The sequence below is a fragment of the Theropithecus gelada genome, chromosome 2 (genome assembly GCF_003255815.1).
Source record: "Theropithecus gelada isolate Dixy chromosome 2, Tgel_1.0, whole genome shotgun sequence".
Classification (NCBI taxonomy): Eukaryota; Metazoa; Chordata; class Mammalia; order Primates; family Cercopithecidae; genus Theropithecus; species Theropithecus gelada.
Window position 1 is genome coordinate 109,423,135 of NC_037669.1, and position 20,856 is coordinate 109,443,990.

A 20,856-nucleotide genomic window follows, 5' to 3' on the forward strand; every position below is an offset into this window, starting at 1 on the left:
CTTTATACTTTCTAAATCATTTTCTCCATCACTGTAACTTTTTACTCTAATTGTTCATAATGATGATTAAAATTTGTCAAGAACAGTCACAAGAGTACAAAATACATTTATGGAACCAAATAAAAGCTAATGTAATTTTTATCATTAATAGGAATTTTTGAAGGGAATTTTTGTTCTTTCAAGTTTAATTCAGAAATATTTAAAATTCTAATTTTTGACTGAATTTGAGTTTGAGTAGGTTGGAAGTTTGTTTAAAAGAACCAAGATGACTAAGAAAATTATTTTCAAAAAGTAATTTAGATTGTCCAACTGTGGTGACAACTTGCAAATTAGCTTAAGGGGAATTCAGTGTGTTTGTGTGGTGAGGGTTGTAACACTGACTCAGAAGTCTGACCTTAAGGGAAAAGGACCCTGCATAATTCGGAAAACCATTTATTGACCATTCAAACCAACTCAAACATCTAGGCACTTTTAAAGACAGCCACTGAAAATGTAAATAGCAAGTTATCTCTGACCTCTGTAAAAAATAAACAAAATGATGCACACTTTAGAAGACATTTTGTTAGTTTTTTTTTTTTTTTTAAGAAGAATCCCATCTTGCTTCAGTAGTATTTCAAAGATGATCTACTAGCCCATGGATAGAGTTATTTCCAGGAAAGATGAGGATCCCAGATGAAAGAACATCCAATTTGTTCAAGAGGAAGCCATTAGAACTTCTTTGGTAAGTACAATTTCAGTGTAGGGGATAGTAAGAAAGTAGTTGGGAGAAGGTCAAGAATAAAGTCAGAGGTGAGGAAGTAAATCAAATATCTGATGGGTTTGGAATAGATTGAAGGGAAGGTTTTTAGTTGAAGAATGAAGAAAATTTAATGGATTTTTGGGGAGGATATTTAATAAGAATAAAAAAGAATTAAGGTTCAGAGATAAAGAAGAATTTCAGAAGAAAGCTATGGGAAAAAACATCATAGGAAGAATCTTATTCGGCCTCCAGTTTTAAAAGAGAGAAAAATGGGGATGTGAAGGCACAAATATGAGAAACATAGAAAAGAAGGTGGCATGAAGGAATACAGAAAAACAGGGAGGAGAAGGACAGAGAGAGACCATTCTCGAGAACGTGGACAATAATGTCCTAATAAGCACCAGAGAAAACACAGAATAAAAACTAAAGTTCCAAGAGTGAGTTGAAGGAAGTTGTAAAAGGTATTGGATAATATAAAAAATAAAAAACTAGAATCGGGGTGTACTCTTGCACAAGATTACAACAAGATTTACAAGAGCAAAGAGTACATAAAGATACCTCTCCCCACAAAGGGCAAAGCAAGATGAAAACGGGAGGATGTAATAATGACAATCCAAAGATAGGAGTGGGTAAAGTCAAAAGACAAGAGAATTTCAGCAAGTAAAAGTGGAATTCATTATGTTGTGGGCAGAGGTGAGACATTAGGGAAATGAGAAGGCACACTCCAGCCAGAGAGAATCAAAGATTAGGTTTCCCGAAACACAAACACAGTTGTTGAGTTTAATTTATCCTGGGTAAAGTTATTTCAAAACAATAAGGAATTTATGACTTTGTAGGACTTCTTTCTGGTAGCTTAAAACAACCTGAAACATAAGACATGGTTGGCCAATATTCCTGTGTGCTGCTTCCCATGATGATGTTTAATTTCATCTTGTTTTTCCAACAAATCCACCATATACATCGAGCATAAATGAAGTTGACATGCAACTTTCTTCCTCGCTGCCTTAAACATCTACTCAGCTTTCTGACTTTCTTCCACCTGCTTCAGTTTAAAGGTTTCCTTCAAGGATTTTATAAATTTTGCACAATTTAACATCTGAATGTAAAGTGACGGAGGAATGTCTTGGACTTTTTCTTAATAACTGCATAGCTCAACTAAATTTTATAAAAAACTTTTGAGAGTCTGCCACTTCCTTTTATCATTTTCAGAGGATGTTGAAATCAAATTAAAAGACATTTTATCACAGTACTGGGACTTCACAAGTGGAGTGGTGAAAAGAATATGATCTTTGCCCAGATTGATCTGAATTTATATCCCAGATCGGTGATGCTGGACAAGTTTTTTGTCCTCTCAGAGCATTAGTTTCATCATCTACAAATTTGGGGTAATATACTAGAGTCCTCTGTAGTAACAGCTATAACTTATTTTTTAGAATAGGCTTCAGTATTCAAAGTCTAATATTAATATTATTGATAATGTATACGAGGTCTCTTTTTATGTTAAATTTAGTCTTCCATTTCTTTCTTTATTCTCATAAGTTTTCTAATAATTAATCACAAATATATTATCAATTATTTTGTCTCCATATCTTATGAATTGAAAATACTAGGAATGATTAAATATTTAACATATTTGTTTGCCTATTTTGATGGCACAGATTTCCAATCATCTGTTTAGCAATGTAATTTATATTTGTATAAAATGTAAAAATATGTACACATATAATGTGTGTCATATACAATAATATATATACTATTTAACTACTTTCTCACATATTACTAGTAGGTTAAAATGTTATTTAAACTTTTTTTTTTTTGAGACGGAGTCTTGCTTTGTTGCCCAGGCTGGAGTGCAGTGGTGCCATCTTGGCTCACTGCAAGCTCCGCCTCCCAGGTTCAAGCCATTCTCCTGCCTTAGCCTCCCAAGTAGCTGGGACTACAGGCGCCCACCACGACACCCGGCTAATTTTTTGTATTTTTTAGTAGAGATGGGGTTTCACCATGTTAGCCAGGATTGTCTCAATCCCCTGACCTCATGATCCGCCCACCTCAGCCTCCCAAAGTGCTAGGATTACAGGCATGAGCCACCACGCCCGGCCTATTTAAACATTTTTACTTTAAGTTTCAAGTGAATTTGTGTTCACGAAAAAAACAAAAGCAAAGACTTCAGATTCTTCTGAAAAGGAATAATGCTCTCCTCCGCAGTCTGTTTAAAGGTCACATGAGTTTACATGTGTCAGGGCCCACTAAAGAAGCACAGAGCAGATGACTAATGAACGTCTCCTTTTTTCTTTCTCCTTTCCTGTTCTCTACCTGTCCAAATATTACACACTGTTCTCTAGGCCCCCTTGTCCTAACGCATGCTGACAAGTATCTTATGTTACTCACATGGCCAACTGCATCTTGAGTATCTTAGACACTCGATCTGGTTGTGTTGACCCAGTCCTACTTAGACACTGGCCTCACGAGTTCTCCACCTCTCACCTCCAAGAACACCCACCTTCATGACACCAGTCCATTCCTGATATGGCTCTACCTTATACGTCAACAGAGCTTATATCTGTTCTGAATGTCTGCTGTAATCACAAATGCCTGTCCTTCTACCCATGACCCTGGACCTTCCAAGTCTGGTTTTCACTTTCATCATGAGCTTGAATTCCTGTAATCCTCCTGGGTTTAGTTTTTAAGTATGTCAGCCTCCTTCTGTCTTCCTTTGCCTTCCTGCCAAGTCTGGGCCCCCTGGATGGTCATCCAGTAAAGTACTAGCCACAAATATAGAATCTTTCACCCATGCATCTCTGCTATTCCTTCCATGCCAAGTTCCAGACCACTGTGGCCCTTCCATGGCTTCTTCCTGTGCTGCCAAGTGTTGCAAACTCAGTGATTTCGAGACCTAGAGACTGCATTTTTCAAGGAACCATGTACAATCACTCTTCACTTACAGTTCTGTCTTTAAGCAATAGTCTCAGAGTAGATTAAAAAAATCATTCAAGATCCCTTTTTAAATGCAGATTTCTGGGCCCTGTCCTCAATTATTCTGATTGGATCCTTCTAGAGTGAAACCCAGGAATGTGTAATTTAACAGCCAAATCTGGCTCACTGCCTGTTTTTTTTTGTTTTCGAGACAGAGTTTCACTGTGTCACCCAGGCTGGAGTGCAGTGGCTCCATCTCGGCTCACTGCAAGCTCCGCCTCACCGGTTCCTGCCATTCTCCTGCCTCAGCCTCCTGAGTAGCTGGGACTACAGGCACCCGCCACCACGCCTGGCTAATTTTTTGTATTTTTAGTAGAGACAGGGTTTCACCATGTTAGCCAGGATGGTCTTGATCCCCTGACCTTGTGATCGGCCCGCCTCAGCTTCCCAAACTTCTGGGATTACAGGCGTGAGCCACCACGCCCGGCCCACTGCCTGTTTTTGTACTGTCTTTGAGCTAGAAATGGTTTTACATTTTAAGTGCTTTGAAAAAAATCAAAAGAACATTTCAAGACGTATGAATATTCAAATGTTCTAACATTAGTAGTTTTTTTAACATTAATAAAGTTTTATTGGAATACAGCCTCACTTATTTGTTTACATATTACCTTGTAGCTGTTTTTATGCTACAACAGCTAAGTTGAGCAGTTGCAACAAAGACCACACGGCCCACAAAGTCTAAAATACCTGCATTTACTGTCTGGCACTTTACAGAAAAAGTTTGCTGATTCCTGACTTGAAAGACCCTGTTGCAGTATCAGAGACCTTATTTTGAGAAATCCTTATAAAACAAGGTTCACTGAAAGTCCATGCTACTGAGAGGTGACAGTGTGCTCAACCCTCACTCTCAGTGCCTCCTCGGTCTCCTGCCTCAGCGTCCACCCTGGTGGCGCTTGAGGAGCCCTTCCGCCTGCCAGGGCACTGTGGGAGCGCCTCTCTGGACTGGCTGAGGCCGGAGCCTCCTCCCTCTGCTTGCGGGGAGGTGTAGAGGGAGAGGCGCAGGGGGAACCAGGGCTGCGCTGGCGGCAGGTGTGAGTTCCGGCAGACGCTGCGCCGGCACGGGGACCCCGCACACCGAGCGGCCGTTGGCACCGCCGGCCCAGGGCAGTGAGGGGCTCAGCACCCGGGCCAGCAGCTGCGGAGGCTGCGCCGGGTCCCCCAGCAGTGCCCGCCCCTGGCGGGGCACTCAAATTCTCAATGGGCCTTAGCTGCCTCCCCGCAGGGCAGGGCTGGGGACCTGCAGTCCGCCATGTCTGAGCTCCTCCCCCTGCTGTGGGCTCCCTCCCGGCCTGAGCCTCCCTGACGGGCACCCCCCCCTGCTCTGTGGCACCCAGTCCTGTCAACAGCCCAAGGGCTGAGGAGTTCAGGTGCAGCTCAGGACTGGCAGGCAGCTCCTCCTGCAGCCCTGTGCAGGATCCACTGGGTGAAGCCAGCTGGGCTCCTGAACTGGATGGAGACTTGGAGAACTTTTATATCTAACTGGAGGATCGTATATGCACCAATCAGCACTCCGTGTCTAGCTCAGGGTTTGGGAATACACCAATTGGTACTCTGTATCTAGCTAACCTAGTAGGGACTTCTAGGACTAGCACTCTGTGACACTGTGTCTAGCTCAAGGATTGTAAATGCACCAATAGCACTCTGTGTCTTGCTCAGGGTTCCTAAATACACCAATCACCACTCTGTATCTAGCTAATCTAGTGGAGACTTGGAGGTCTAGCACTCTATGACTCTGTGTCTAGCTCAAGGATTGTAAATGCACCAATCAGCTCTCTATAAAGTGGACCAATCAGCGCTCTGTAAAATGGACCAATCAGCAGAATGTGGGTGGGACCAGATAAGGCAATAAAAGCAGGCTGCCTGAGCCAGCAGTGGCAACCTGCTCAGGTCCCCTTGCACACTGTGGAAGTGTTGTTCTTTTGCTCTTTGCAATAAATCTTGCTGCTGCTCACTTTTGGTCCACGCTGCCTTTATGAGCTGTAACACTCACCGCGAAGGTCTGCAGCTTCACTCTTGAAGCCAGCAAGACCATGAACCCACCGGGAAGAACGAACAACTTCAGACGCACCGCCTTAAGAGCTGTAACACTCACCACGAACGTCCGCAGCTTCACTCCTGACAGTGAGACCACAAACCCACCAGAAGGAAGACGTTCCAGACATATCTGAATGTCTGAAGGAACAAACTCTGGACACGCCATCTTTAAGAACTATAACACTGACCGCGAGGGTCCACGGCTTCATTCTTGAAGTCAATGAGACCAAGAACCCACCAATTCCGGACACACTACCTCCACTTGTTTTCTTTCTTAATGATGCCCAAACTCCCTACATTTGCTATTTCAAGTCTTCTTCACGCTCCTCAGTCTCCTCTCCTACCTGGACTTCCTCACTCTCAGCAAATATCTCACCTTTTGCTTCACAAAGAACATACAACCTGTTCAGCAAAAGCTTCTTCAAAAAAAGCTTATTCAAATTACTTCCCTTGTTTTCTTTACTCCTGTGTAAAACCAACATTATAAAATTGTAAGGCCTCGTGGTATCTTTAGTCTCTGATGGACTTACCTTCAAATCCAAACTCAGCTGTTACTTCGTTGTGACATAAAGCAAGGCCTCACCTCTGGTTTTATCAGATACAAAATGTGGCTGACAACACCCAGCTCAGTGAGTTGTTGTGGAGGGGAAGTGAAACAACATCAGTTTGGCACAGAGTAGGCACTTGATAAATTCCTCCTTCATTTCGTCTGACTCCAAAATACTAATGGGTCATACTTACTGAAAACCTATTATATATCAGATATGTTATACCCATGACTTCATTAAATTCTGACAGAAACACTGAGATAGAAGCTAAATCATACTGTCTCCCCAACTTTGCTTCATCAATTTTCTACCTTTCCCTTTCAAGTGTCACCTCCAATGACTTTATTCCTCTACACATACAGTTATTCATATAAATATGCTCAGGTCTTCTCTCAACCTTACGACAACCTCGTATTAAGGTTTTCTATCACCTTCTCTGCAGCAATAGAAAAGAAATCCCACTCACGCCTTAACTCCTTGCAATCTAGTGTCTGTTGTTTTAATCAATCTACTACAATGCCTGTCTCCATTTGGGAACAAATGGCTCTCAAGATTATCAATAATTATTAGCTGTCACAATCAATGGCATTTTCTTGGTCTTTATTCTGCTTTAGAGCAAACAGTCTAACCTTTGAAGATTACACAACCATGAAAACAAAACTCTCCTTAACTGCCATAACAACTCCCTCTGATGGTTTCCTTTGCTTTTCTAACCACTTCTTGTCAGTTAGTTCCTCTGACTTTTAACCTTCTTTCTCATCCTTTTCTCCTGTGCTTTATACTCTTCTCTCCCCTCCACTGTTTTATCTGCTAGGACCCTGGCTGCAACTACCTAGCTTATGCAAATCGAAAGAAGCTGTGTCTAGACCTAACATTTCTTTAAATTTTTTGTATCCTTTTTTTTTTCAATCATGGACTAAATGTCTATCCATATTTCAAACTTAATCAAGCAGAAACCAAAGCTCCCTTAAAATTAAGTATTTGTCCTGATTTCCCTATTTTGTCATTGATGCCATTATTCACTGAGATTTAAAATTATAGGATCTTTTTTTTTATCTCATTCTTTCTTTCTTTGCCCTCAGCAGCTGCCATATATTTACCTCTAAAGGTATTTCTCCTCTTTCCCTGTCCTCATTCCCTGACTTCCTAATCAATATTCGGTCTATAACAGTTATAATTTTGCTCCCAATTTCTTCAATGAAACTGCTCCTGCAGTTTCTTCCATATTGCAAAAGCCCACAGACCCATTTCAGGTATCCTTTTTTTTTTTTTTTTTTGAGACGGAGTCTCGCTCTGTCGCCCAGGCTGGAGTGCAGTGGCCGGATCTCAGCTCACTGCAAGCTCCGCCTCCCGGGTTCACGCCATTCTCCGGCCTCAGCCTCCCGAGTAGCTGGGACTACAGGCGCCTGCCACCTCGCGCGGCTAGTTTTTTTTTTTTTTTGTATTTCTTAATAGAGACGGGGTTTCACCGTGTTAGCCAGGATGGTCTCGATCTCCTGACCTCGTGATTCGCCCGTCTCGGCCTCCCAAAGTGCTGGGATTACAGGCTTGAGCCACCGCGCCCGGCCCAGGTATCCTTTTACTCTATTCCGTCCGTAATATTTGAAACTGCTTCTCTCTCTCTTCTGGAAAGGCTACTCTGGGTTTTCTGTTCCCTCCATACACATTTCGCCTATGTAATCTCTTATCATTGGGTATTTCCTTGTCTTATAGAACTGAACATACACTTGACTGGGAGCTCCTTGAGATTATGTGTCAGCCTTACACATAGTAAGCACTAAGTAAATACCTGTTGAATTAACTAAATACTTTGAGCAAATTAGCAAAAGGATTCAAAACACAAGTGAATTGTTCTAAAATTTATCTTATGCCTGGAATTTTCCCCTTTCTGTCCTTCATTCCTCTTTCCTCTACTCTCCCTTCCAAAAAAAAATATCTTTTGAGACTATGGTATAATAACCAAATATCCAATATGATACCCCATGGTCTTCCACATCCTTTGTGCTTTGATTTCCCACCTCCTACTGTTGGAATATTTCATTCTTTAAGGTCCGCTTTCTCCAAAATATCTTTCCTAATCCAACATGAATAAATAACCTTCAACATTTTAATCCATATAGTACTGCTCATACTACTTGGATGAGCCATATTCTTTCTATTCTATTATATTAGTGATTGACCTTATGGAGTGACCTAGTTCGCAAACTCCATGAGAGCAAGAACTATGCATTTCTCATCTCATATTTCACCTCATAATGTGTTTTCAATAAACACTCAGTGAATTAGTAGTAGTTTTGTAAATTTTGAAACATCATATTTCCTGCTGCCTCAATGCCTACAGTCTATGAGCACCGTGCCCAGGCAGCCAGGTGCACCAGTGTGATAAGGCTGGCCCCTGCCCTAAGTTCCGCTTGTTGCCGTCCTCTGATTTTAACCTAGTGACATTCAAATGCACCAATGAAATCCCCTCCTGCTTTTTGCCTGTGTACCCCACACTGATCCCTGATCAAGGCACTTGCTCTCTTGGTCTCTCTGATCCTTGCTTGCTTGGTTGAGCTGGCTGCCTTGGTACTTCTCCCTCCCTCCCTCCATCCTCCCACCACATGACCCTGTTTCTGTAGGACCTCTGAATACAATAAACTTCGTTTTCCTTCACCTCCCTTTTGTGCTCTCTCGTGGCCATACCTGACTGACCATCTAATGAAAGAACACAAAACAATAGTTACTTCGCTGTATCATATGTATTGAAATACTTGCTTTGAATTATCTCCCATCTTAAAAACTCTCCCTTGATTCCTGTGTTCTGCTTCAGCTTTGACCCTGTCCCTTTCTTCCCCTTCCTAACATATCTGCCTGAAAGGCTTGTCCATGGGTGCAATCTCCCCTGTCTGACCTCCCACTCTCTTCTTAACCCACTTCAAACTGACTCGCATGTTGTTCCTCTACCCAAACTGCTTTCGCTGAAATCAATCACAATTTCTTTGTTGCTAAACACAACAAAGGACCTTTATTGGTCCTTGACTTCCTTGACATTTCTGTTGAAAGATGGTTCTAAATCTGTCGTGAGTCCAGAACTCATCTGAGCTCACATTTACATGTCCAGTTCTTTACATGTAAATGTAAGACATCCTCATCTGGGTGTCATACTCAGTAGAGTGCTCCACAAATACTTACTGAATAAAGAACACTCCCCAAATCTGTTCTTCGTTCTGATCTAAACCAGTTTTTCTTACCCTATTTTAACCTATACCCTATTTTTAATAAACATGTAAAGTCTTATGCCTCCCCCAGCACCAACTACATTCTGAAAGAGCTGCCCATGCTTTATCCAGAGGCTACTGCAGGCTGAGAATGACTTACCCTCTGCATATCCCCATTGGGGTCTGACCAAGGAGATTCTGTGGAACATTAGTTTGTGATGTTCAAATCATTGAAACAATGGTATTTTTGCATTTTTCAAATATGACATTATACTATTACAGTAGATAAGCTCACAGAATTTCTGAAACAACAAACAGAAACCTGGAGATCCTGACACGCTGTTCATAAGGGTCACCGTTTCCTTGTACTGCTCGCCCTCCCAGCTGGCAATCGCACTGCCAGAAGCAGAAAGAAACTCTAAAATTGTGTGACTTTATGTTATAAAGCCTTTAAACATTTTTGACCCTCTAGGTATAGAGTGGGCATTAATAAACACTTCGAGCAAATTAGAGAAAGGATTCAAAACACCAGTGAATTGTTCTAAAATTTACCTTATGCCTGGAATTTTCCCCTTTCTGTCCTTCATTCCTCTTTCCACTACTCTCCCTTCCAAAAAAAAAAAAAAATAGAAGAAATTTATTTTTAATTTTAGAAGGGAAGGTAGAGGAATGAAGGACAGAAAGGGGAAAATTTCTTTTTAATTTTTTTTTTTTTTCTGTTTTCATTGCATTGATGATGGATTATGCTGTCCTTGTAGGCAGCTGGACTTTTTTTTGTTTTTTTTCTTTTTTGAGACGGAGTCTCATTCTGTCCCCCAGGCTGGAGTGCAGTGGCATGATCTCAGCTCACTGCAAGCTCCGCCTCACGAGTTCACGCCATTCTCCTGCCTCAGCCTCCCGAGCATTTGGGACTACAGGTGCCCGCCACTACGCCCGGCTAATTGTGTGTGTGTGTGTGTGTGTGTGTGTGTGTGTGTCTTTTTTTTTTTTTTTTTTTAATAGAGACGGGGTTTCACCGTGTTAGCCAGGATGGTCTTGATTTCCTCACCTTGTGATCCGCCCGCCTTGGCCTCCCAAACTGCTGGGATTACAGTCACGAGACACTGCACCCAGCTTTTTTTTTTTTTTTTTTTTTTTGCCAGAAAAGTAGTTGTCTAGTTTTGAATTTTCTGTGAGGAAATAGAAGTGACTTTCTCTTTGGCCATGCCTAGTAGCCCCCATATTTTTTTTAAACCAAGTTGTTTCAGAGGAGTCATCCAAGCAAGCTTGACAGGAAAGGGCTCTGCTGTGTGCTTAAGGAGCCATATTTCCAGAGCTGACTTACCCAGCAGATGAAAGAAATCCTGAATTTCTGCGCGACCTGTGGCCAAATTTCAAACTTTCTGCACAACAAGGCTGGAGGAGCACAATTTTTCTTGTGCTCACATCTTCATTTCACTGAGTCCTGCTGGCTTCTACCTTTGAACTATTAAGGTGCTAAATGATTCCGCTGGATGAAGTACTTTACCCTTCAGTTTATAAAAGAAATTGGAAATAGCTATGTTTTATTTTTTCATAGCACACTTTTGTCACTGTGCCCATGTCTTTTCACCCCTAATGATCTAGCATCTATTTGTTAAGAGAGCTTGTTCTTCTGACAAAAGAAAATATATATTGTTCTTGTAACTGTCTTAGTGAGAGAGAAAAATTATAATCTTTCATATTGGTTTCAGAGCACTTTATAAGGAGTCTGTAAACATCAAAAGGCATTTATTTTTAGCCTCCAATTGATTCTTGAAGGACATACTCATTAGAGCAATGACAATGTAGGCAATTTTGGATGGCTGGCAGATTTGACATCCTCTTCTAAAAGAGCTACACTGGCTGACAATCAAGTTCAAGGCTCCAAGAACCATATAACATCAACTGTTTACGCCAAAAAGCAGAAGTAAAGACCTGAGTAACTTAAAAGGAAACCTATGCAGAAAATACACCTGAGTGCAGACAAATGAATCTGAAGGCTTTCTAAACCTGGGGTTTCAAAAGGTTTTATAAAATGTTTCTCAGTTTTCACTCCATGCCTCAAACTTAAAACAAATCATATATGTTGAGCTATTACAGTTGATTCTTCTCTTTTCAGTTTTTTTAAAAGAGTACATAGAAACCAAACTGATAAATGCCCTACTACCTAATCACATGATTTAATGTGTATTATCACAGTCTAAACCTTTGTGATATTAAGCCTGAAGAAGGCTTGGTTTCCATTCTTCAGGGTCTCTGGCCCCTCTTTCCCTTTCTAGGCATCGGCATTCTATTATCATTTAAATAAAATCGACTTTGTTTATTTAATATGTAAATATAGGATATCGTTTTCTATATAGTATACAATGAAATTATTGTACATACTGAAAGGGAGACTCAAATTCATTTCTAGCATTCTATTAATAGGTAAGTCTCCTTTATTTCTTTTCTCATTCTTAGCTTCACCCCTCCCTCCATCCTTAATTTTCTATTTAAAGCTATCCTTTAATTATGTGGTTGTGGCCCCATATACACTAACATGTTCTAAGATTTTTTTCCTGTGGCACCTTGAATTCAGTCATCAGAGGGTAGCAAAAGAGTAATGACATTTTCTGTATTGCCTGTTGATGGAGACACTGTCCCCTGAATCCTCCTTGACATCCCACTGAAGAATATTTTTTCAAAACTAAATGCCTCAAAAGCCAAGAGACTGGTATGTTTTTCCCCAAAGTAAAATGTGCAATGGGATTATTTCAATTGCTACATCATCCTCATTTCTACTAAGTAAAGTAAGAACTGTCACAGAGAAGGGTTTTGGAGGTGTGTTAAGCATGGCACTGGGTTTAGACATGCAAGCTTAGTTTTAGAAGCTGGGGCAAAACCATATTGCTCCCTATTATGTTTTAATGAGGAGAGAAAGGAGGACGCAGGGATAGAAGAAAGCAGCTAGGGAAGGGTGACGCAGGAATAGAAGAAAGCAGCTAGGGAAGCTGGGTGGAACATGAAGGAAGCGTCAAAGAGAGGAACCTCCAATTTTAGCAAACGGAAAAGGTACTTTGCAGACCAGAATGTTTAATAGGAATGTTTAAGTGGCTTGATGTGGGATATGCAAAGTTCATCCTCTCCACTTCCCACTCAGTAAAGTCCACATTGCCCACTCACTCTTCTGTGAAAGGAGATTCCATTAGAGAACTTCAGTGAAGACCTGACATCCATGATTCTGGATTGGCCTTGGGCAATCACGGAAATAGGGTATGCATGTGCAGGAGACTGCAGGGACAGCTGACTTCTACGTTACCCAAAGGAAGTCAATGCTATGAGAGTCAGAGAGACCTGAATTTAATCCCACAGAGGCATATGTTGCCTGTGTAACCAGCACCTGGTAACTGAATCCTTCTGATTCTGCATTTTTTCCACCAGAAAACAAGGGTAACAATAGATGGCTTTGAGGTTGTTGTAACCATTAGGGCTGAGTATAAAATGCTCACTATATGGAAGTCATCCTCTAGATGACTTTTTTCCACTTTTGTTTTAGCTGTTAAAAGCCTTGAGCCAAGTCTATGACTCAAAAAAATGTTAAAAATGTAAAAAAATATGGTCTTCATATTTGTGTTGTTCTTTTCCCTCCTAAGTCTCAAACCAATTTATATTTTCTCTATTCTTAATTATCTGGACATTATTTATATCTACTGTATTGTATTATAACATGTACCAAAATGCTTGTAAAAGGTGGTGCTACAAAATAGATTTTTTTCTGTTTACTATGCTCCCAGTTTCCCCATTCTGAATTTTAAGACATGATGGGAGTTGGCACATTTTTCTCCCTTTTGGATGCTGCTGCTGCCATGCTGAGGGTTGTCTGACGAATAACTGGAATGGTCTGGGCATTGATCAATATCTGCCTTATCCCCTTTGTCATCTAAAGTTGGCTCCCATCTGGGGTTAGGAGTGACATCAGTGTGTGTGTTGGTCTTGTCTTCTTTGTCATTATGTCATCACCAGCTAAGCTAACTAGACCGACCATCATATTCGTGCCAAAAAGTATATCCCAGTATGTCTGCCCAGCCCATAGAAGGCAAGACAAGAAACAAGCAAAGGACATATAACATTCTCTTTTGACACCTGAGGAAAGCAAAGTGCAAAGATGCTGGTAATGAGTCCAGAGGCATCAATATAAAGCTGGAGTGAAAACCAGGCCAAATACTTTCCTGCATCCTGAACCCTAGAGAATGCAGATTGATTAGTCAAGCAATCTGTTATTGCCTGCTGGTATGTCAAAGCATGGGCATGTCCTGCCTAAGACAATAAAAGAACACCTTTTAGGTAATAGCTTCTACTGGCAGGGCTTAAGCAGGGACCAGGACCTCCACCCAGAGAGGAGCAGTGCTTCATGAGCCTTCTCTCCACTTTTGGGTTCTATTAGTAGGCCCTGAAAGCATTGAAACCTCAATAGCATCACTGTAATGGAAAAGTGGCTCCAAGTTTCTGACATGAAGCACAATAAAGTTTTAATTTTACTAGAAGAAAAACAGAACTTTAAAGTCAATCTCAGATGCTTAGAGTCTTTACAAATGTGTCACTCATTTCCTTTCCTCTGATAAGTTTTAAAGATACTTCAAGGTATCTCTGTGGATCATCTTTGTGGATCTATATTTCTAAACTTTCCAGGAGTGACTTTTTGTTGATTTGTTTTTATTTTTGTATTGGCTTAGCAAAAAGTAAAGTGTGTAACATATCAGTTGTTATACTTGAGAATACGAAGTTCACAAGCAAAATGTGTGAGATGGTTTCCTTTGTCCCAATGGGTAATTGAAAATAATTAGCTCTCCAGCTCCCCAAAATGCAGGTGCTTAATGTTTATACCTACGCTGAGAGAAAGAGGATTTCTCTTCTCTCAGGGTAGGTACAAACATTATTCTTGTTAGTAGATTGCTATACTAACAAGAGTTTCTGAACAGCTAATCCTTGATAAGTGGAGCAAGCAGGAACCTTCGCTGATTTTAGGGCCTAATTACCTATTTCTTAACGCTGTCTTCACAGAGATCTTTCATAACTGCAACAAAACAAAGTACCTCTAGTTTTACCAAAAGTGCTTAAAGGAAACATAGAAGAGAACTTTTGCAAAAGGCTTACAAGATTGACTAGACATGAAACTAGCAAGCAAAAGACAAAGCATTATTTCCCAGGTACTAATTTGTATTAACAACAAAACAACCACGACACTCCTAAATAATAAACTTTTTCTTTCAAGAACTAAAACACAAAAAAAGGAACAACCTTAACTTAACAACAATCTTAATTTATATAAAAGAATTAAGTCAATAGCCTGAGAAAAAAAAATTGCATAATGTGTATAATTAATTACATCCCCTAGACAAACCCTCTTTTATACTGCACTTCTCTGTCAGTCTAAGATTACAGGCAATAACCTCAGTGACAATGTGCAGGTCATCTAGAGCATCACACCCATGTAGACAACACAACAACCCAACTCACTTTTGCAGGAAGAACCACACTTTGATTCATGAAGAAGTGCAGCAATTTTGTTCTCCTTCCTGTCTCCTATCCCCTCAGGTTTTAATAATCTCTTTTGTTGCAATTGTTACAAATTATCGGTAACAAAAACTTTGCAACTTCAACACCAATACAAACCAATATGCCACTGCCACCGTCTTGGCAGGCTGCCATGCGTGCTATTTTAAAGTTAGGCATTAGGAGGCAGCAAATGGCTCGAAAACACAAGCAAAGATAAATGTAGGAAGTTGGCAGAGACCTGCAGCTGCAAAAGCTTAGAAAACAGACTTCATCTTAAATACAAACTTCCAGGAATTTATATTCGATGTGAGGAATAGTTAGAAGGGAGAGGGTTTGGCCCTCGCAGAGACCTTTGTGAAATAATCTGAATCCTATTCCCCATTTCAGCATCTCTATAAATACTGACTGTTATTTTAAGGGTTAAACAACATAGGACTTGGTTTTAATTAATCTTGTTTTTTTCTTGTCTCCAGAAACAAGGCTCTCATGTTTGCCTACATGAAATTCTCAGGATCTGCTAGTAGTGCCAGCCCTAATGCAAATACTGTTCAAGCTATCTCAGAGACGTCAGAACGTCTGCCCCATATTGCTTCATTCTAAGGCATTTATTTATTTAAAATATGCACTGTAGTTACTGAGAAATGCCAATGCTGAATTTATGTTTTAAAAAATACTTGTGGCATGTACTCTAATCCAAGGTATCATGTCTTCAGGTAGCATAAGTCTGTCTTATTTTTAGCAGGCTAAAAATGAACTTTTCACTTTCCCAAATGAGAAAAATGTCTCTAATGAAAGCTTTGTTATTTTAATTACAATGTTTGATTAAAAGAAATGTCACTTAAACTGCATTAAAAATGCAGTTTAATAATGTCAGAACAATTCCTGCCTCTCTCTGGATATTCATTTTAAAGAAATAAGCTCACATAATTTATAGAATTTCATTTCAGGCATAAATAGAAAGGTCCTTAGAAAACATTATTACTATGAATTAAAACTATAAATGTGTGAGGAAGATTGTGTGGTAAATAAAACAAGAAAACTTAGCATCTCCAAAGACAGCTCCCTGCAATATTTGCATTGTTTCTTAAACTGCTGTACTAAGAATGCATATATTATATGGCACAAACACTTAGTTTTTACAGAATGTACTGGGAAAATTTAGCAATAGTGAATAACACATTCATTATCACAACAGTAATTGTGTGATAAACAGTTAAATCAAACCAAAGGTAATCCACACCAAATAATGCAAATGTTGCACAAAACCATTTTCCTTCAAGGCATGCATGATGATTTCAAACTCCTCCAGTAATCAAATTTCAGCTTTATTACAATTAACTAGTAATTGAAAAATAAATCACACATTACTTACTACTTTTCAGATGTGTATGCCATCCTTCCAAATTCAAAAGAGTGAAGAAGAATCACAGCCATGAGGAAATCTAGCAGGCAAAAGGAGGGAAAATAGGAAGTATTAGTTGTCTAAAAATTAGCATCTTCAGGTTTTCTTGAGGTACTTCCCACAAGATCCCAAAGCAAAGAAGAAAAAGAAAAAGTTGGAGAAAAACATCACACACATCACGAGCCGACTTTCTCCACAAACCCATGCAGCTCCAAACTTTAAAGGCTCAAATTGTTGAGCATCCTGATTGAGCAAATATCCGACTTCGGTATCACTGGTTACGTACACATTTTCAGTAAGATGAATGCATCTCCAAAATTATGGTTACTTTAATGTATTATCCAGATTTCCCCCCTGTTTCTCTCCCCTTCTCCTTTTTCCATTCACATTTTTCTTCCTACAAAATGCACATAGGTCTGTTCTTCCTTGTACCCCGAGTCAGGCCTGGCTTTGAAATGCATTTCAATCTCTCAACACAGACTGCTTTCATTGCATTTAGAGCCTCACTAAGGCCCAGCTTTAAAAGCTACTGATTCTTTTTTTCTTTAGCCTTCCTCACAAAGGAAGGGTATTTTGTAAATTACCAGCTCGTTCAGATCAACAAAAGGTACTTTCATAGAAAGCCCCATTTGATTTTGCTCAAATTTGATTACTAGGATGGAGAAAAGGAAAGGAAGTCAAAAAGAAAAACCCCAGATGGCTTTTTCATTCATCTCAGTGAATGAGCTTTATCTGTGCCTTTTGAAACTGTAGCAGTGGAAAAGCATTTCTGTTGGCTTAAAAAACTTGACAAAAATTATTGGTTTGCCATTTCTCATGTAACAGCCATTGGGAACTGGATGAAAAGACTTTTTCATGGGATCGCCTGCTTGGATCAAAATAATGGAGATTAGGTATTTCATTATAAATTACAGTGGGAGATAGAGCAGGCTGTCATATTAATAGCAACCTGCTCATGGCCTTCAATGGTAGCTATTCTCCTAGACAAAGGACCAAGGGGGTTGTCTATTGAACTTGTACTTTAGGCCTGATCAATTTTCTATCATCAAGGCAAAAGGTGAGATGACTAACAAAGGAATTCACACATGAGTGACCTCATAAGCCTACAGATAAAACAGCTTAAAGAAGCAAAATACATCCTGAAATTATGGATGATAAACTACATAAAGAAGAAGACAGAGTATGAGAATGAGAGAGGAAAGAGCAATGGTCTATAATTCTCCTCCCTCTTCTTGGCCAAATGGACATATTAAAAGCTGCTTGTTTTCAGCTGCAGATAATTGCAACATTTGGTTTGCAGTGGTCTGCTATAAATCCTTCAGCCTATGTTTTTTTTCCCCCAGCACAGTTCCAGCCATTTCATTCGCTATTAACAACAGCATTGTGTTCAAGACAAAGCTTCTACCAGGAGTCACGCTTAAAAATAAAAATAAAAGGAATCACAACCAACACAGGCTTCCAGATAGTTCACAGTAAGTGTGCATTTGTTATTTGCTCCAGGTTACGAGCTTCTCGCCTGATTTATATACTTCTTAGAATCTAAAGCAATTCAAAGTCCAAGCAGTACCTGCACAGACACAGAACCTTAATGAAGAACAGTGAAACATCTGATTCTATCAAGATTCTTTCAGAAAATAGTGATGACAAATTGCTAATCCAAAGTGCCAGTGAAGGATGAGCGATTAATTTTCATACAGCCACAAGGAATATTTTCAATTCCTCATCGAAGTTGTCCAGATCACTGTAGAAATTACCAAAATCCTTTTCCCTGTGATATTTCCATGGAATTTTTTTCAACTTTTCTATTAAAAAGTCTGGGGGATTTCTGCCTGATAATATCACTGTTCACTGGGGGTAGTAAAGAAATTATCTTCAAAAGATAAAAACCAGGGTTACCAAAAGTTACTATTACCTGGAAATGCAAATGCAGTGTAACATTTTGTGTATATTCTATAATGCTAATCAAGGGAAAAATATATGTGAGCAGGACATACTTTTACAATGCTATTTTTTTAAACCAAAGAGCAGTATAAGATCATTAATGGGAAATTACTTCCAACTGCCTAAAAGCCTGAGAAAACACATAAATACCACCCATGACAGCAGCTGTCAAAATAGGGCTGCATTTTGAAAGGCACCCTCGACAGGTGTGAGACTTGACACAGTCTTAGTACATACTCATGTTAGCAATTTCTCACATCTACTGATGATGAGATAAGGAAGTTCGTTTATGTATGGAGCAATAAAACAAAGATGTAGTATTATCTGAGGTATACATACAAATGACTCCACATTTGTATAAAATTGGATTTTCTATGTTCTTAAGGGAGCCCTGGATCCTTGGATTATCTTAACCATTCTGGGAGATCCCAAATTCAGGGTTATTAAAGAGGAATTAAACAACAGTGGTGGGAGTCAGTGCACAGGCAGGCTCTTCACACTATTGGTGTGAACATGGACTGGTAAGAACTTTCTGGAGGGCAACTGGACAACATGCCTTTAAGTTTAAAAGTTTTCCTGGCTCTTGACTTAGTTATTTCACCTCTAGGAACCTTCCCAGTAGAAACTATCAGAAATGCAGATAAAGATTTTTTTTCCCCAAGAAGATACTTATCATACAGTGAGTCAGGTAGTATACTGGTTAAGATTACAAATTAGAGAGCCAGACTAGCTAGAGTAACAATTACAACTTAACCAACTTCCAATCGCAAGGTGAGACTTTGGTTGTTAACCTCTCTACACCTCAGTTTTCTTGCCTGCAAAATGAGGATCTCAAAAGTGTTATGAGAATTAAATGAAGAGTAAATATATGTAAGGCATTAAAGCACTGACTAGCACATAGTAAGTACTGAATAATTATTAGATATTGCTATTAATATAAATCATCTAAACTTAGATAATTATTAACTGAATCATGATAAATACAACACAATTTAATTTGTCCATTAAAGATCATGCCTTCAAATAATTCTTAATGATGTAGAGAAACATTCATACTAGGTTAAAAAATCAGGACATAAAACCATATATTATGGTATCTCAAATATAGATATAATATCTATGTATGTTTTTAAAATGGCAATAGTATTTCTTTTTTGGATAAAGTACTTTCAAATGGTTTTAATTTTCTTGTCATAGTTTTTAATCTTTATAAAACATTTTACATTATTATTCTTATTATTTGAAGCAGAGTTTCGCTCTTGTTGCCCAGGCTGGAGTACAATGGGACGATCTTGGCTCACTGTAACCTCTGCCTCCTAGGTTCAAGTGATTCTCCTGCCTCAGCCTCCCAAGTAGCTGGGATTAGAGGCATGCACCACTACACCCAGTTAATTTTGTCTTTTTAGTAGAGACAGGGTTTCTCCATGTTGGTCAGGCTGGTCTCGAACTCCCAACCTCAGATGATTCGCCCACCTCAGCCTCCCAAAGTGCTGGAATTACAGGCGTGAGCCACCACACCTGGCCTAAATTATTTTCTAAACTCTTACTTTTATAGCAGTTCATGAAGAAGGAGTTGCAGTAGGTGCAGCATTTCATAACACTGTATGCTGTTTGGTTTCTCTGTAACCTGGCCTACCTCTATTTGATAGCACTGTATGTGTAGCATACAGTGTAGCAGAAAGTCAGAATCTATGCCAAAATTCACTCTGGTGCTCAGCACTAAGATCTGGAAATGAGCTGTACTTCCAGAACTGGGAAGTAAGCTTAAATTCTAAAATTTAAAGAAGGAAAATCCAAATATATTGGATTCACAAAGTTTCCTGACCTAAGAAGCTATCAGCATTTGGGTTACCAAAGGCATTTTTACAATGGAGAATCCAGAAAAATGACTCAGGAATGAACTTGGAAAGATATGTATATGCCAACATGTCCAGGTTAGAGAAATCAATGAAACCAAGAGTTAGCTTTCTGAAAAGATAAATGTAAAAATCACTTATACAGGCTGTGTGCAACACCAACAGCTTCAGTCCAATCAATTAGGGGCAACAGACAAAACGAACAAATCATAAGAAATCTCAGTAACAGGGTCCAAGTAGTGATCTAATCAATTGCAGGAATGTCTAAATAGAGAGACTAGGTTGCATCTAATAAAGGGACTCTCTATATGAATTCTTTTTAAAGGGGGTAATAAGTAAGCACTTGTCCCTTTCTTTCTTCCTACCCACATGGGAGCTAGAACCTGGGGGCAGGAAGGGAGGTTGATGGGAGAGCAGACCCTATCCTCCCACTCTTCCTGGTTCCTCAGTCAAACCCAATCCAGGAGGCAGGGAAAGAGTGGAGAGGAGAGCCTAGAGTGTTTAATCAGACTGTGCTAGTCTTTAGTAACTAAGTGACTGGAAAGTTATGGAATCTTCCAAGGTATCATTAACAGTCAGGAATGCAACAGGGCAAAGTTAAACGTGGAGAAAAGTGAACTCGATTCGG